At 42.1% G+C, this 16772-nt stretch overlaps 1 protein-coding gene across 5 annotated transcripts in view; it reads right to left on the bottom strand.

Annotated features, from left to right (window-relative positions):
• The window catches only part of IQCK (IQ motif containing K), a 161538-nt gene that overhangs the window by 108789 nt on the left and 35977 nt on the right, over window positions 1-16772 (bottom strand). The window lies entirely within an intron of this gene.

The raw sequence follows: 16772 nt of genomic DNA, 5'->3' as shown, positions 1-16772 counted from the left end.
CTTTGGCCACCTGATGTGAAGAGCTGACTCATTGGAAAAGACCCTGATGCTGGAAAAGATTGAGGGCAAGAGGAGAAAGGGGCGACAGGGGATGAGAGGACTGGATGGCATGACTGACTCAATGGACATGAGTTTCAGCAAATTCAGGGAGATAGTGAAGGACAGGGAAGTCTGGCGTGCTGCAGACTTCATGGAGTCACAGAGTCAGACAACAGAACAACAGCAAGTAGCAAGGGACAACCATAAGACATAGTTCTGATATTTGAGATAGAAATTGACGTACCTCATAGATTTCTGAGACAATGCTGCTGCTGCTAAGTCACTTCAGTCATGTCTGGCTCTGTGCGACCCCATAGATGGCAGCCCACCAGGCTTCCCCGTCCCTGGGATTCTCCAGGCAAGAACACTGGAGTGGGTTGCCATTTCCTTCTCCAATGCATGAAAGTGAAAAGAGAAAGTGAAGTCGCTCAGTCATGTCCGACTCTAGCGACCCCATGGACTGCAGCCTACCAGGCTCCTCCATCCACGGGACAATGCTACTTTCCCAATTTCTACTGCTCTCTTCCTTAAAGTTTCCTTCGCTTGTTTCCATCTGGAACACAGATGTGGGGCTGGAAGCAAAGCAGCACTTACAAGCCAACAGGCCAAAAAACAGGAGATTAGAAAGAACCTGGGCCTCTGATGACTTCCTTAAGTCAATGCACCAGCTTGCAGCTGACCTACTCTGGATATCTTGATATGTAAAGGAAAATCAACTTCATTTGGATTATTGCCACTGTTCTTGATTTTTCATAACATGCAGCTCAGTGTGGTTCCTAGGTGATAGGTAGCTAACGAGCCACAAGGGGAAGAACATCCTGGAGTAACAGGGCTGAAGGCTCACAGGACAGATATGGGGTAGAGCATTGCTTGCCCTGCCTCCTAGTCCCGTTTAAAATGTCCTATAACCCAAAGAGAACTATTTAATCCCTTTTAGAAGATTATTATGGAAACTGGGAGATAGAAGGCCCATCTGCTTCTCCTTTAAATAGCAGGGGCTAAGACCCGATTGTTGGTTACCATGTGAAAAGATCCTTTCCAAGAGTGAAGGCAAGACAGACTCTGATGGAAATTCTCTCTTTTCCCTTCCCAGGTGTACCCTTCTCCACCTCACTCTGTGCCTTATGAGGCTGATTTTATGGTTCGTATCAACCAGGCTTGCTTACTCTTTTGTTGGGTCCAGTCACTAGAGGTACCAGCAAGAAATCCAAGAGGGGAAAGAGAGAGAGGCAGGGGGTAATGAGCTGAACTGTGTCTCCTCCCCCACCCTCTGCCCCATGTTCATATATTGAAGTCCTAACCTCTAACACTTCAGAACGTGACTTTGTTTCAAAATTGGATCAGTACAAATAAAATTAGTTAAGCCCTGCCACTCCTGAAGGGCACAACAAGTCTAATGAGAGTGAACAAATCTGGGGCTTTATTAGTAAGGAAGAAGAACAGACCACCAATGGCAGATCCCTAATGACATTGTACCAGACCCTTGATCCAACTATGCCTGAAGCCTTTCATAAGCCAATATATTCCCCCTTTCTTACTCAGCCAATTTGTTTTGTTTATAGCTTCCAACAGAAAGAGTTTTAACTAATTTCTTAACTAATTCCTTTCTTCTCTCATTGGCTAACTCCATTTGTCTTTCAAGATGCCTCCTGGAAGCCTTTCTGAGCATTCTTACCCTATTCAATTTAGAGTAAGCTCTCCTCTCCCGGCCAGCACTGGTTCTACGTGCCCCTCTGTTATAGCACCTCAGGTATAACTGTAATATAACTGCTAGCCCACATGTCCAACCCCTCTACCAAACTATAAACTCTCTGAGCACAGGACATGTGTCTTCTCTATCTTCCCAGTGCTTAACTGAGTATCTGGCACAGAGCAGGTGATCAATGACTGGTGAGTAAGTGAATGAATGCATTCCCCATGCAACTCAAGCAAAAAAAGCAAGAAAAAACTCCTGTACAAGAATTCTGACACTTATTAAGTAGGCATTGCTAATAAATTCTGGACAATTCCTCTTCATTTTCTTCTTCTAATATTTTATTTATTAGGAGAAATATTTTTCTTCTGTTTTTCTCCCCCCCCCTTTACTTTGAAGTAGCCAAATTAGCTTTATAGGCTTAAATAAGGTTTAAAAGATTGTTGTGCAATTGATTCTCACCACAAAGGAAAGTGCCACTTAAGATTTTTCACTGAAAGTTTTACTACAGCTGTTAGTAAATAAAATATAGAGGTGCCTGAGTTGCTGGAGATTGTCTGCAGTCTTTTCCCTCACTGCTGATAGACTTTTATTAAAAAATTGAAACACTGCTGGCCACAGTAATAAAATTAAATGCACTCGACCGTGTAATGGGGTCTTCTAAGTTTGCACTGCAAGAGTAGGATTCCCTTTGAAAAGCTATCTTTCACCAAAATAAGAAAATACTTGTACAACAATGCAAATATGTATTTAGCATGAATTGCCATCTAATAATTTAAACAATCCAGCAATTGTAGGATGGCAGTGTCTCTCCCTCTCTCCCTACAAAAGATTCATTGTTCCCTTGGCATTTAGTGCACCCTTTGGTGGTAAAGATTCTTTCTATGAAGGGAATGCAGCTTGACTTACTCCATTAAAAAGGCTTTTAAAATAGCCAAATGGTCTGATGTATGAAGGTCATGCAGACAGATCTAATCATTTTGATGCAAAGAAATAAAATGGAAGAAATTGTGTTTTCCTTCTGTCCTGGGCAAGTGTGGACGTGCTGTGCATACTCAGACACATGGAACAGTGGGGATATTGTTCAGCTGTTGTTTAGTTTAAAAATTATCTTCGGGGAGCTGAAAGGGAGAAGGGAAAGCAAATGAAAAGTTGTGGTGAGTGAAGAGATAAGAGAGGAAGTAATACAGAGAAAAATTAAAGAGTGAGATTAAGAAAGTATGGGCACCCAGGTTAATGTAATGTAGACAAATACACTGAGTTCATGATTGTTAAACGGTAAAAAATGTCCAAGTTTGGGCAAGCAGGGTGATCAGTTAAGGCAACCTTATACAAAGTTAAGAAACAATTTTTTTAAAAAAGTCCAGAATTAAAAGGAAAAAGACTGAGTGTCAAGGGATAAGACATCATCATGCCATCAGGAACCTGCGAGTTACTTTGTTCTGCATCCAAGAAAGCAAGATGGATGGAAAATGGGATAAGGTGATGGCCAGGGGCAGAGGCCGGGAGGAGCTCCCCACGCCTGAGGCCAGGGCTAGGGATAGTGATGAAGCAAACAAAGCAAAGTGGTAACCATGAAATCTAGGTGGCAAAAACCTGGGTGTTTAGTCTGAAATTCTTCCCATTCTTCTACATGCTGGGAAAAAGTTTGTAACAACATTGAGGGGAGGGGCAATGGGGGAGGAGAACAAATGATAAAAGACAAACCCCAAAGACAAAAAGGCAGAAATTAGACTGTATTTTGTACCAGTTTTTATGCTGGATACACACATAGGAGAAAGACTCGAGGATTGAAGACAGGGATGAGGAACAACTTGCATTAGAAAGTCACTGACTCTCTTCCAGTACTGAGTGCAATTTTACTCCACCAAGGTCAAAAGAATAGGCTGTGAGGTTAGTGAAGCTTGGCTGCCTATAGCATTGTGTTGAGGCTCTTTGGGTTTGCAAGAGAGAAGAAGATGCTTGGGTTACCTTGGTTACTGGGCTTTGTTAAAAAAAAAAAAAAAAGAAAACCTATTTTATTTATTTATTTTAGATACTGATATTTATTTTTCACTTTTTATTTATCTTTTTGTTTTTGGCTTGCTGGGTTTTTGTTGCTTTGGGAGGGCTTTGCCTCGCTGCCGTGAGAGGGGGCTGCTCTCCGTTGGGGTGCACGGGCTTCTCACTGTGGTGGAGTCTCTTGTTGCAGCTCGTGGGCCCTAGAGCATGAGTTTAGTTGCTCCTCTGTATGTCAAATCTTTCTGGACCAGGGATAGAACCCAAGTCCTCTGCATTGGCAGGTGGATTCTTATCTACTGTGCCACCAGGGAAGTCCTAGGCTTTAAAAAAAAAAGTTTAGGCTGTAACAAAAGCCCCTCAAATCTGAGAAGCTTGTAACATTGATGGTTTCTCACTTGTGTTACATGAAAAATGCACATTTCCACCAGCTGTGGTTCTCTGCTCCATGTGGTCTTTGCCCTAAGATGTTGCTGATTGTCATGGCAAATGAAACAAATATGATGAACTATGTTTTGACCCTTAAAGCACGTTTGAAGTGACACATGCATTCATTCCGCTGACCAAATCAGTGATGTCAAGATCCCCTAAGGGAGTTGTTGTTCAGTCACTCGGTCGTGTCTGACTCTGCGACCCCATGGACTGCAGCACACAAGGCTTCCCTGTCCTTCATTATCTTCTGGAGTTTGCTCAAACTCATATTCTTTGATTTGATGATGCCATCCAACCATCTCATTCTCTGTCGTCCCCTTCTCCTCCTGCCTTCGATCTTTCCCAGCATCAGGGTCTTTTCAAATGAGTCGGCTCTTTGCATCAGGTGGTCAAAGTATTGGAGCTTCAGTTTCAGCATCAGTCCTTCCAGTGAATATTCAGGGTTGATTTCTTTTAGGATTGACAGGTTTCAACTCCTTACTGTCCAAGGGACTCTTTTGTTTTTGACTGTGGCTTCTTTTTCAACTTGCTGCTGCTTTTTCTGCTGCTCTCTCCTATCTGGGTGTTTCTCTGCTTCGGGGTCTCCTGACTTATGAATTTTCAAGCTTTCTCCTCTTCTCTGGTATCTCTCCCCTTCTACCCACACTGTGAGCTGCCCTTTCTCTCTTTGTCTGACATCCTCAATCCCCAGACTGGAGAATCGGATTGGACTGCTTAGACACTACCCCGGATGGACCATCCCTGTTGGGCAGAGCAATGCCAGCCCATTTCAATGCCACTTGCCATCCCTGAGTGGCTGCCCAGATGGCCTGACACTTGTTCCTGGCTCATTCATTTGTGGCCAGAGTGATGGGGATATGGACAAAGTAGGGGCAAGGGGCTGCAGTTAAGGCTGTGGGCATGGTACCCACTTAGAATGTGTCACATAGATAGTCTCCACAAGAAACTTCCAGATATCTGAGACCCTCTCCAAACATGACAATACTGAACAGTAGCTATAATCTAGAAATGTACACACGTGAACTATAACCAGCTGCCAAAACGCTTATCACGGCAAACTTCAAACAGGGGTTTGTTATTTCTCCCATTGCATTAGAATTTCATTAGCAAAAAATAATACTTCTAAAAAGAAGTTAAAATCATATACTTGTAACCCAAAATATTGACCAAGGCTTCCAGCACAGGCCACATGGTCATTTCTAAAAGTGTTTTAGATTTTAAAATTTGGTAACACTAACGTAATTCTACCACACCTTTCCTGCAAGAATCTATTTTTTCCACTGCTTAGAAATTTGTTTTCAAACAAAAGCTGATGGTATGTCTAATTTCCCTTATTGGTCAAGGCCAGGAAATGGAGTTTCTTCCTTCAGTGACCAGAGTCCTTGCACTTTTTAAAAAGACATTCAGGTATTTTATTTAAAAAAAAAAACACTAGAATAAATGACTATTACATAAGCAAGGTATATAAAAAGAAAAAAAAAGGTTTTGCTTTACTGAATTATTCATAGTAACAAATTTTAATGTCATGAGATCATCAGAGGACTTATCAGGAGTTAGAAATAGTTTCCTGATACCAACAATTGTTTACAATTCTCTTCACCGTAATGGAATTTGATGAGTAACCAAAAGCCAAAAGGGAAAATTTTACGTTGTGTGGGATAGGATGGGGAAAGAGGCGGAAAGTCTTATCACCTCTATCCAGACTCTGCATGTAATCTGTATTTAAAGCTGAGATAAGATTTATTTTCAGCCATCATTTTATTCATGTATAAAACTCCTGATTTCTTTCCAAATTAAGCAAGGTATGCTGTTCCAATTTGGCCCTGTTCAGTACACATTTAATGAAGTCATACTATGTGCTTCCCTGGTGGCTCAGGTAAAAAAATCTGCGTGCAATGTGGGAGACCCAGGTTCAATCCCTGGGTCAGGAAGATTGCCTGGAGAAGGGAATGGCAACCCACTCTAGTATTCTTACCTGAAGAATTCCATGGACATAGGAGCCTGGTGGGCTACAATCCAAGGGTCACAAAGAGTCAGACATGATTGAGCTACTAACACGAACACCTACTATGTTCTAGGCCCCGTGCTAAATCTTAGAGATGAAGAAATGAGTAGGCCACAGCCGCACACCGCACAATGTCCAGCAACCCGCCCTCCCTCCCCAAGGTGAGCAGTGACTGCAGCGAGTATGCAGGATGAACCCCTCTCCAGCTCCAGGTACGAACCCTGATAAAGCAGTACAGGTAATCCCACCTCACCTGCCACCTACACCTAAACCAACGAGGTCCACATTTACCCTGTCCAAAGGGATTCACTGACTCAGGATGGGCATGTAATCAATTCCATCATGATAAGAGATGTGTTGGGGCTCCTGGGAAGCCATTTTGTTTGCTTTTCTGAAATATTTTGAGCATTCTCTCCTTCTGGCTGAGGCAAAACCTAAGCCAGTGGCCATTGCTGTGCTACTATTTTCAGAGAAGCCAACTTATGGATAAAACTGACTCTCTAAGAGATCAAGCAGAGAGACAGAGAAGAGAACCAAGAAGAGAACCAAGTGTTCGATTGCATCATCGAGCACCTGAATCAATCCAATCCCGAAGCCTTCTTTCATCTCAGAAACTTCTAACTTCTAATTTCCTAAGCCAATAAATCCCCTTTATTATTTAAGCCACTTTCCCGCTAGTTTCAACATAATGAACCATAGCTAAGATAGCTGCCCACTATCCCTTCTGCCTTCTTTGTCCAACAGTGCCCCAAGTTCCTACTGGGGTCCACCCTTCTCAACTCAAAAGCTGTGTGCCTTGGATAAGTCTCCTTCCATTTGCCGAATATCCCACTGAATCCTCCTAGTTCCAAGGGCTGATTCCAAACTAGGTCATTGACCTGAGCTAGTTTGATGAGAGAAACTCTGGGAGAGACTCTCTTCTTCTGCTACCTTCAAGCCTTATGAAACATGGGCTGGTGTCACAAGGAGAGGGAAGGTTTGAGGGTGGAGCAAAGCCAGAGGAAACAGAATCAAGAGATGGAGGGGGAACTAAGTCGTGAAGCCTTCACTGGGCCCCCAGATCAAGTTGTAAAGGAAGGTCTCCCCATGGGCCTCTTGTCTATATAAATGAACAACAAAAGAAATCCTTTTCTACCTAAGTCAGTTTGGATGGGGACTTTGTTTCACTTGCATGAGCTGCCTCAAGGAGTTTTTGTTGTTCTTGCTCAGCCTCAGCAAATATAGGAATATTAGATTTGCATTCTTCACATATCCAGCTGAAATAAACCCTTCAGTTCATACTACTTTTTACTGCTAACAGAAAACCTCATATCAAAAATTGCTTACAGTAAAAATCATTATGTTTTTCCACTATGGTTTTTCCAGTGGTCATGTATGGATGTGAGAGTTGGACCATAAAGACAGCTGAGTGCCAGAGAATTGATGCTTTTGAACCGTGGTGTTGGAGAAGACTCTTGAGAGTTCCTTGGACTGCAAGGAGATCAAACCAGTCAATCCTGGAGGAGATCAGTCCTGAATGTTCATTGGCAGGACTGATGCTGAAGCTGAAACTCCAATACTTTGGCCACCTGATGCGAAGAACTGACTCATTTGAAAAGACCCTGATGCTGGGAAAGATCGAAGGCAAGAGGAGAAGGGGACAGAGGATGAGATAGTTGGATGGCATCACCGACTTGATGGACATGAGTTTGAACAAGCTCTGGGAGTTGGTGAAGGACAGGGATGCCTGGTGTGCTGCAGTCCATGGGGCTGTAAAGAGTCGTACACGACTGAGCGACTGAACTGAACTGAACTAAAAAAAATCATTAACTTTACTCTGAGTACCCAAAATATATTTAGAGAAGCACTGGAAAGAATTTCCAAGTGTAGTTTACAACACAGCCACTAAGCCAGTTATGTTTAATATAGCAGTCCAATTAAGCTCTAATTAAGGTCTGACCTCTCATGTTCCAATTATGCTAATCCAAAGGCATGGCTGAATGTCAGGGGATCAGTTAAGAACATCATCAACTGTAATGTCTAATCTTTATAATGATATTTACATGTCTCAAACTTAGTTTGCTCCAGCGGAATACGACCCACTTCAGGAGAGAACAGGAATGGTATTATAGCCTATTAATCAACCATCTGTCTAAAGAGACTGCTGGTCTATCTTAACAATTGCCCACTTGATCTCCTGCCTTAAAACCTTTCTCCTTCCTACTCACAGAGACTGTGGCAGCCCAGGGGAACCAGGGAAGGCAGTTATCACTATAAATGGAGGATCAGGAACTTCAAGGTCAACAGAGACTCCATGAGGAACAGGCAGGTCTTCATGAAAACTCTGCTCCCATGAAAACTCCTATCTTAGTACCAGAATTACCTGCAAACCTAGCTTTACAGTCATATCTCCAACAGACCAAAGGGTCTGGAATAGTCACTTCAAGATATGCCCTCTGCTCAGAGAAGATGGAGAAGGTGTGTCAGGGCCTATGCAAAAGGAAGCTTCCGGCAGAGGCTCTGATGGTATGTCTGTCCTGGTCTCACTATTCCTGCCTGAAACTGGATTTATTCTTTCACCATCCACCTGGACCCAACTCTCCTCTCTCTGGCTTTTTACTTGCTGACATCTGCCTCTTTTATGAATCCCTCCTTCAAGCACAATTCTTAGCAACAACAGCTAACCCTTTATGAGCTCAGTGCAGTAACTACATCATCTCATGCAGTCCTCCAACAGTCACGGGGAGTTGGGCACTATGATCATCACCCTCCCATTTAACAGATAAGAAAACTGAGGCTTACAGAATGAGGAATCTCTCTAGGGGCCCAGAGGGCAATTCAGCACCCCTGTCCTGCCAGAGTATCCACCTTTCTCAGTCTAATCTTCCACCATGCAAGTCCCACGTAGCCTGATTTGGCCCACCTCTTCCTTACACACTGCCCTCAGTATTCCATTACAGGTCTAAGGAACTTTTCCCCAATTTAATTTTGTTTTTTATTTTATTGCTACTTTTCACTATAGCTGTACCAGTTACTGGGCTAAATGCTTAAATGCATTATCTTTATAATTCTCATAAATTCCCTACATGAAGCAATTACTGTTATCATTATTTCCATTTTACAAGCGGAGAAACTGAGGCTTAGAAAGGTTGAGGTTACAAGGCTGCCTTGCTGGCAAGGTCCAAGGCCGCATATCTGGGAAGAGGTAGAGCTGGTCCTGAATTCAGGTGAGCATGGCCCTAAAAGATTCTATGCTAAGTTTCCCGTAAACTGCCTTCCATGTGACAACAGCAGTTATCATGTAAAAAGAAAAAGAAATCTGATTAGTTCCAGGATTTCAGAACAGAGGTCAGCAAACTTTTTCTGAGTCAGAGAGTAAATATTTTAGCCTTGTGTTACACTCTTCAGCTTTGCCACCATAGTACAAATTTGGCCATAGAGTATGGAAAGCAATGGGTGAGACTGTGTTCCAATCAAACTTCCCTTACAAAAACAGAGGGTGGACCCCAGGGGCTGTAGTTTTCAGCCCTGTGCTTCAGAACATTATCAGTTACAGGTAAATTACTCTTTCACATGGATTCATGGAAAAATCCATTGTATTTGGTTTCTGACACAGATGTTTGACTTCAGGAAAGCTCTGCTTTGGGACTTGCCTGGTGGTCCAGTGGTTAAGAATCTATTTCCACTGCAGGGGGCATGGCTTTGATCCCTGGTTTGGGAATTAAGATCTCACATGCTATGTGATTAGTTAATTAGGCTGACTAACTCTTTATCCTCACAACAAGTACATTTTATTAAGTACTTATTATTACAACTAAAAAAAAAAAAAAGGCTCTGTTTCACCTCTTTTGTTTCCTGCCGCTGCTGCTGCTGCTAAGTCGCTTCAGTCGTGTCCGACTCTATGCGACCCCACAGACAGCAGCCCACTAGGCTCCTCTGGGCTACTGTCTGTGGGGTCGCACAGTAACCCTTTATTCTAAGGGACTAACAGTTTAAACATCTTTTAAGTCTAACGCTAGTTTATGACTTGGGTTTTCTGTTCCTAAAAAGTGGCAGCAAAAATGCAGCTCTCTATAAAATAATCAAGAGACTCACTGACTTATTTTAAGATATGTTCTTGTGAAAAACCAAGCAACTGAATCTATTTTCCCTTGTTTTAAAAAATGGCTTCAGTTCTTTAAGACATAAGTTCTCAAGAGAAGTCTTGGATACATGCTGGTTGTCTTCCTTCCTTTCCTGTCCCTTCTTTCCTTCCTTCCCTCCTTCCTTTCTCTCTCTCTCTTTCTTTCGCACTAATTGTGATTCTAGCATCTCTTTAATCCTTGGAAGTCTTAACTTTATATTTCATTGTCAGGTTCTGAGCCCACCATAATTTCTAAGAGTTATGTTTAGATTTTTACATATAAATATCATTTATTTCAGTTCAGTTCAGTCACTCAGTCGTGTACGACTCTTTGTGACCCCATGAATCACAGCACTCCAGGCCTCCCTGTCCACCACCAACTCCCAGAGTTCACTCAAACTCATGTTGATTGAGTTGGTGATGCCATCCAGCCATCTCATCCTCTGTCGTCCCCTTCTCCTGACCCCAATCCCTCCCAGCATCAGAGTCTTTTCCAATGAGTCAACTCTTTGCATCAGGTGGCCAAAGTACTGGAGTTTCAGCTTCAGCATCAGTCCTTCCAAACAACACCCAGGACTGATCTCCTTTAGGATGGACTGGTTGGATCTCCTTGCAGTCCAAGGGACTCTCAAGAGTCTTCTCCAACACCACAGTTCAAAAGCATCAATTCTTCGGCGCTCAGCTTTCTTCACAGTCCAACTCTCACATCCATACATGACCACTGGAAAAACCATAGCCTTGACTAGACGGACCTTTGTTGGCAAAGTAATATCTCTGCTTTTCAATATGCTATCTAGGTTGGTCATAACTTTCCTTCCAAGGAGTAAGCGTCTTTTAATTTCATGGCTGCAGTCACCATCTGCAGTGATTTTGGAGCCCCCCAAAATAAAGTCTGACACTGTTTCCACTGTTTCCCCATCTATTTCCTATGAAGTGATGGGACCAGATGCCATGATCTTCATTTTCTGAATGTTGAGTTTTGAGCCAACTTTTTCACTCTCCACTTTCACTTTCATCAAGAGGCTTTTGAGTTCCTCTTCACTTTCTGCCATAAGGGTGGTGTCATCTGCATATCTGAGGTTATTGATATTTCTCCCAGCAATCTTGATTCCACCTTGTGCTTCTTCCAGCCCAGCGTTTCTCATGATGTACTCTGCATTTAAGTTAAATAAGCAGGGTGACAATATACAGCCTTGATGGACTCCTTCTCCTATTTGGAACCAGTCTGTTGTTCCATGTCCAGTTCTAACTGTTGCTTCCTGACCTGCATATAGGTTTCTCAAGAGGCAGGTCAGGTGGTCTGGTATTCCCATCTCTTTCAGAATTTTCCACAGTTGATTGTGATCCACACAGTCAAAGGCTTTGGCATAGGCAATAAAGCAGAAATAGATGTTTTTCTGGAACTCTCTTGCTTTTTTGATGATCCAGCAGATGTTGGCAATTTGATCTCTGGTTCCTCTGCCTTTTCTAAAACCAGCTTGAACATCTGGAAGTTCACGGTTCACATACTGCTGAAGCCTGGCTTGGAGAATTTTGAGCATTACTTTGCTAGCATGTGAGATGAGTGCAATCGTGCGGTAGTTTGAGCATTCTTTGACATTACCTTTCTTTGGGATTGGAATGAAAACTGACCTTTTCCAATCCTGTGGCTACTGCTGAGTTTTCCAAATTTGCTGGCATATTGAGTGCAGCACTTTCACAGCATCATTTTTCAGGATTTTAAATTTCTTTAAGGTACTAGTATTTTAAGGATGAGGGAAGTCCATTCTTTGCCATGCGTAATATCCAGAAAGTAACTCCACTCATCCAAAAGAACAGTTGGTGATCCTGAAGGGGCCATGGAGAATGACATTCCTTTTATAGAGTTGCTATTTTCCAAGATAACGTTAATAGTGTCAACAACAGTTAACACATAATGAATGCCTTCTAAGTGCCAGCCACCCTTTTAAATTTTACTTAAATTTTACTTAACTCATTTATCCTCCAACAAATACATATTATTAAGTTTGTTTTTTTATTATTCCCACTTTACAGATTAGGAAATGGAGGCACAGAAAGGCTAAATACTGTCCTCAAAATTATTTAAGAGTAAATGGAACAGGGACTTTCCTGGTGGTGCAGTGAATAAGAATCTGCCTCCCAATGTAGGGGACATGGGTTCGATCCCCAGTCAGGGAAGATACCACATGCCAAGGAGGAACTAAGCCCATGCCCCACAGTTACTAAGCCCACATGCTGCAACTACCAAAGCCCACGTGCCTAGAGGCTGTGCTTCACAACAAGAGAAACCACTGCAATGAGAAGCTTGAGCACCAAAATGAAGAGTATCCTCTGTTCACTGCAACTCGAGAAAACTCACACAGCAATGAAGGCTACTGCAACCAACAATAATAAATAAAAAATAAATAAAGTATTGCATTCTAACAATATATTTTAAAAAAGAGTAAATGGAAGTATAAGAATTAGAACCCAGCTGGACTCTAGAGCTAACTTCTTCACCTATTACCTCATGCCATTCCCTCAGTCATCCTGCCTATGATTTACAGATGAGGAAAGGAGGAAGTTTAAGATGCTAGGCTAGAGTCAGGCGTCAAATCTGCCATCTACTGCCAAACCCATTTTATTTCTTCTTCTGCTGCTGTTGCTGCTAAGTCACTTCAGTCATGTCCAACTCTTTGTGACCATACACTGTAAAAGGTAAATTGCAAAAAAGGCCACCATTCCCACCTGTCTCTGTATATGTGTCTTCCCACCAAGAGATGGACTCAGTTTCCTCACTCCTGAATCTGGGCTGCTTTTCACGCCTTGCTTTGGCCAATGTGACACAGCAAAAGTGACACTCTGCCAAATCCAGGCCTCAGATTCAAGATCTTGAGGACTGTGACTCAAATTCTTGCAACTCTGCCCAGCTGCCATGTTGAGCAATCCAGGGTTAATCTGATGGATGATGAGAAACCAAGTGGGACAGAGATGATCCATCCCAGCTGAGGCCATTCTAGACCAGGCAACACCCAGCCTACCTGGTAGCTGAGCACAGACAAATGAACAAACCCAGCCAAAGCCAGAAGAACCTCCCAGCTGAGCCCAGTCCAAATCGTTGACTTGCAGAACAATGAGCTAAATAAATTGTTGTTTCAAGACACTAGCTTTTGAGGTAGTTTGTTATGTAGCAAAAAGTTAACTGATGCCCAAGTACAAAAAATGATATACAATTTATGGTCAAATGATAATGTTCTCCCTATCAAGCGGCCAGTCAAGACTGCTACCACAGCCGCCTGGCACAGAACCATGCTTTCAGGCAAGAGGACAAAGTTTAAAAGCAAAGAAGGAAAATTCTGTCACAAAGCCACAGCCTTTATTTTGTAGGACAACCATGGGGTCACCCTCAGGTCAGAGTCTGTTGACTTTCTTTTTAAAGTCTTGTCTTTTAAGGATAACTTTGATCTTTAGAAACAAAAGCAACTCCTAGCCAAGCTTGGAGAATGAAGAGATCAATGCCGCTTTTGTTAAAAAGAAGAAAGAAAAGAAGCATGACTATAAAGCTATAAGATTTTCTTGCATGGTTTACAAACTGGATCTGACAGCAATTCCAAGAGTTGCAAAGGGAAGTCTTTTCAGAACCAGCAGCCTTATTGACATAGTAGAACTGGGTGCCAAGCTCCGAAGCCCAACTCCTTGTTCAAATTCGGGCTCTTCCTTTTAGGAGTCATATGAGCTTCTCAGTCTCAAGTTTCCTCAGCAACAAAATGGAACAATAAAAGCATCTGCTCAAAGTGTTACTGTAATGATTAAGTGAGATCTCAATGTAAAGTAATGTCTGGCATTTAAGAAATATTCTATCAGTGATTGGGGGTTTCCTAGGTGGCTCAGTGGTGAAGACTACACCTGCCAATGTTGGAGACAGACTCGGGTTTGGTCCCTGGCTTGGAAGATCCCCTGGAGAAAGAAATGGCAACCCACTCCAGTATTCTTGCTTGGGAAATCCCATGGACAGAGTAGCCTGTTGGGCTATAATCCATGGGGTCACAAAGAGACACGACTGAGCACACACATGCACACACGAGCACACTCATGCACACTATCAGTAATTGCCATCAATCACTATTGATTAATCACATAGATGGGCACTGTTTGGTAACAATAGGTCATTATGAAACAGCCCTTAACTTGGAGCCAAATATCCTATTTAGGTTCTAAATTCAAAATGTGAAATGGAGATCCGCTGTCTGAACATTTAATAAAATGTCATGACATGCAATCAAATGTAATAAGATAAGGTTTAAAACTCAGTTTCCTCCACTCCTAGGTACCTATCAAAGAGAAATGAAAACATATGTCTACACAAAGATTTGTATGCACACGTTCATAGCAGCTTTATTCGTAATAGCCAAAAATGTAAAAACACTGAAACAAAATCCATGCAATAAAAAATTATTCAACAACAAAAAAATGAATAACATGCTACTCTCTGGTACAACAAAAATGGACCTCAAAAAACACTACTGAATAGCACTGAAACATGTATATTACCATATGTGAAACAGATTGCCAGTCCAGGTTCGATGCATGAGATAGGGTGCTCAGAGCTGGTGCACTGAGATAACCCTGAGGGATGGGTTGGGGAGGGAGGTGGGAGGGGGGTTCAGGATGGGGAACACATGTACACCCATGGTGGATTCATGTCAATGTATGGCAAAAACCACTACAATATTGTAAAGTAATTAGCCTCCAATTAAAATAAATTAATTTAAAAAAACACTACTAAGTGAAATAGAACAGATGCAAAAGACTTTATCATGTGTGGTTCTATTTACATGAAACCTCCAAAAAGGTAAATCTATGGCGATAAAGAACAGAGTAGCGGTTGCCTGAGGGCAGGAGTAGGAATGAGAAGTGACGGCAAATGATCACTTAGAGGTCTTTTTGTGACAATGAGAATGTTCTAAAATTAGGTGGTGGTGATGGTTTGCACAGCTCTGTAAATTTGCTCCACTTAAAATGAGTGGACTTCTTTAAACATATGGTAAAACACACAACATAAAATTTATCATCTAAAACATTTTTTAGTGTATAATGCACTAGTGTTGAGTACATTCACATAATTGTGTAACCAATCTCCAGAATTCCTTTCATTTTGCAACTCTAGGTGTCTCATATAAGCAGAATCATACTATGTCTGTCTTTTCCTGTGACTGGCTTACTTCACTCAGGACTTTGCAGATGGTGCAGTGGTAAAGAATCCACCAGCCAATGCAGGAGATGCAAGGGACGTGAGTTTGATTCCTGGGTCAGGACAATCCTCTGCAGTAGGAAATGGCAACCCGTTCCAGTATTCTTGCCTGGAAAATTCCAGGGACAGAGGAGCCAGGTGGGCTACAGTCCTTGGGGTTGAAAAGGCCTGGACATGACTGAGCATTACACTGCACTATTTCACTCAGTATAATATCCTCAGGTTTTATTCATGTAGTAGCATGTGACAGAATTTCCTTTTCATTTAAGACTGAATTATATTACATTGTATGGATAAATATTTTGTTTATCCATTCATCTATGATGGACACCTATGGAAATAGTGGATTTTATGGTATGTAAATTGTACTTCAACAAAGCTGTTCCAAAAAGTTTTATTTATGGTTCAGTTCAGTTGCTCAGTCGTGTCTGACTCTTTGTGACCCCATGGACTGCAGCACACCAGGCTTTCCTGTCCATCACCAACTCCTGGAGCTTGCTCAGACTCATGTCCATCGAATCAGTGATGCCATCCAACCATTTCATCCTCTTTCATCCCCTCTCCTCCTACCTTCAAGCTTTCCCAGCATGAGGGTCTTTTCTAATGAGTCAGTTTTTCACATCAGGTGGCCAAAGTATTGGAGTTTCAGCTTCAGCATCAGTCCCTCCAATGAATATTCAGGACTGACTTCCTTTAAGATTGACTGGATCTCCTTGGAGTCCAAGGGACTTCTTGAGTCTTCAAGACTTCAAGAGTCTTCTCCAACACCACAGTTCAAAAGCATCAATTCTTCAGGACTCAGTTTTCTTTATTTATATATTATCCTGTTAAAGCATCTTGAAGTCAATTTCATTTCTTTATATTTCAAACAATGCTGCATTTAATATCCTTCCTCAGAGCACTTTCTATACAACTACTGAGAGTTTTTGTAACAGCATACAACCTTAGAAGAGAAGTCTCTAGGCCAAAGAGTACATTTATTCTCTGTTTTATTAGGTTCTGCTGGCTTTCTCTCCAGAAGCGGGGGATACTAGTTATGCATTGGTACATGAAAGTTCTCTCTGCTCCAGGTTCATCCATTTCTAATATTGCCAAACATTTATATTTTTGCTAATCTATGAGACATGATGAGCTTCCCTGGTAACTCAGTGGCAAAAAGAATCCACCTGCCAATGCAGGAGACTCAGGTCTACTAGACCCTAGCATCAGGAAGATCTCCTGAAGGGGGAGATGGCAACCCACTCCAGTATTCTTGCCTGGGAAATCCCACAGA

This window comes from Bos taurus, chromosome 25, assembly GCF_002263795.3.
Source record: "Bos taurus isolate L1 Dominette 01449 registration number 42190680 breed Hereford chromosome 25, ARS-UCD2.0, whole genome shotgun sequence".
NCBI lineage: Eukaryota > Metazoa > Chordata > Mammalia > Artiodactyla > Bovidae > Bos > Bos taurus.
Note: the sequence above shows the minus strand (reverse complement) of the source record. Positions and strands in the feature narration are given on the sequence as shown.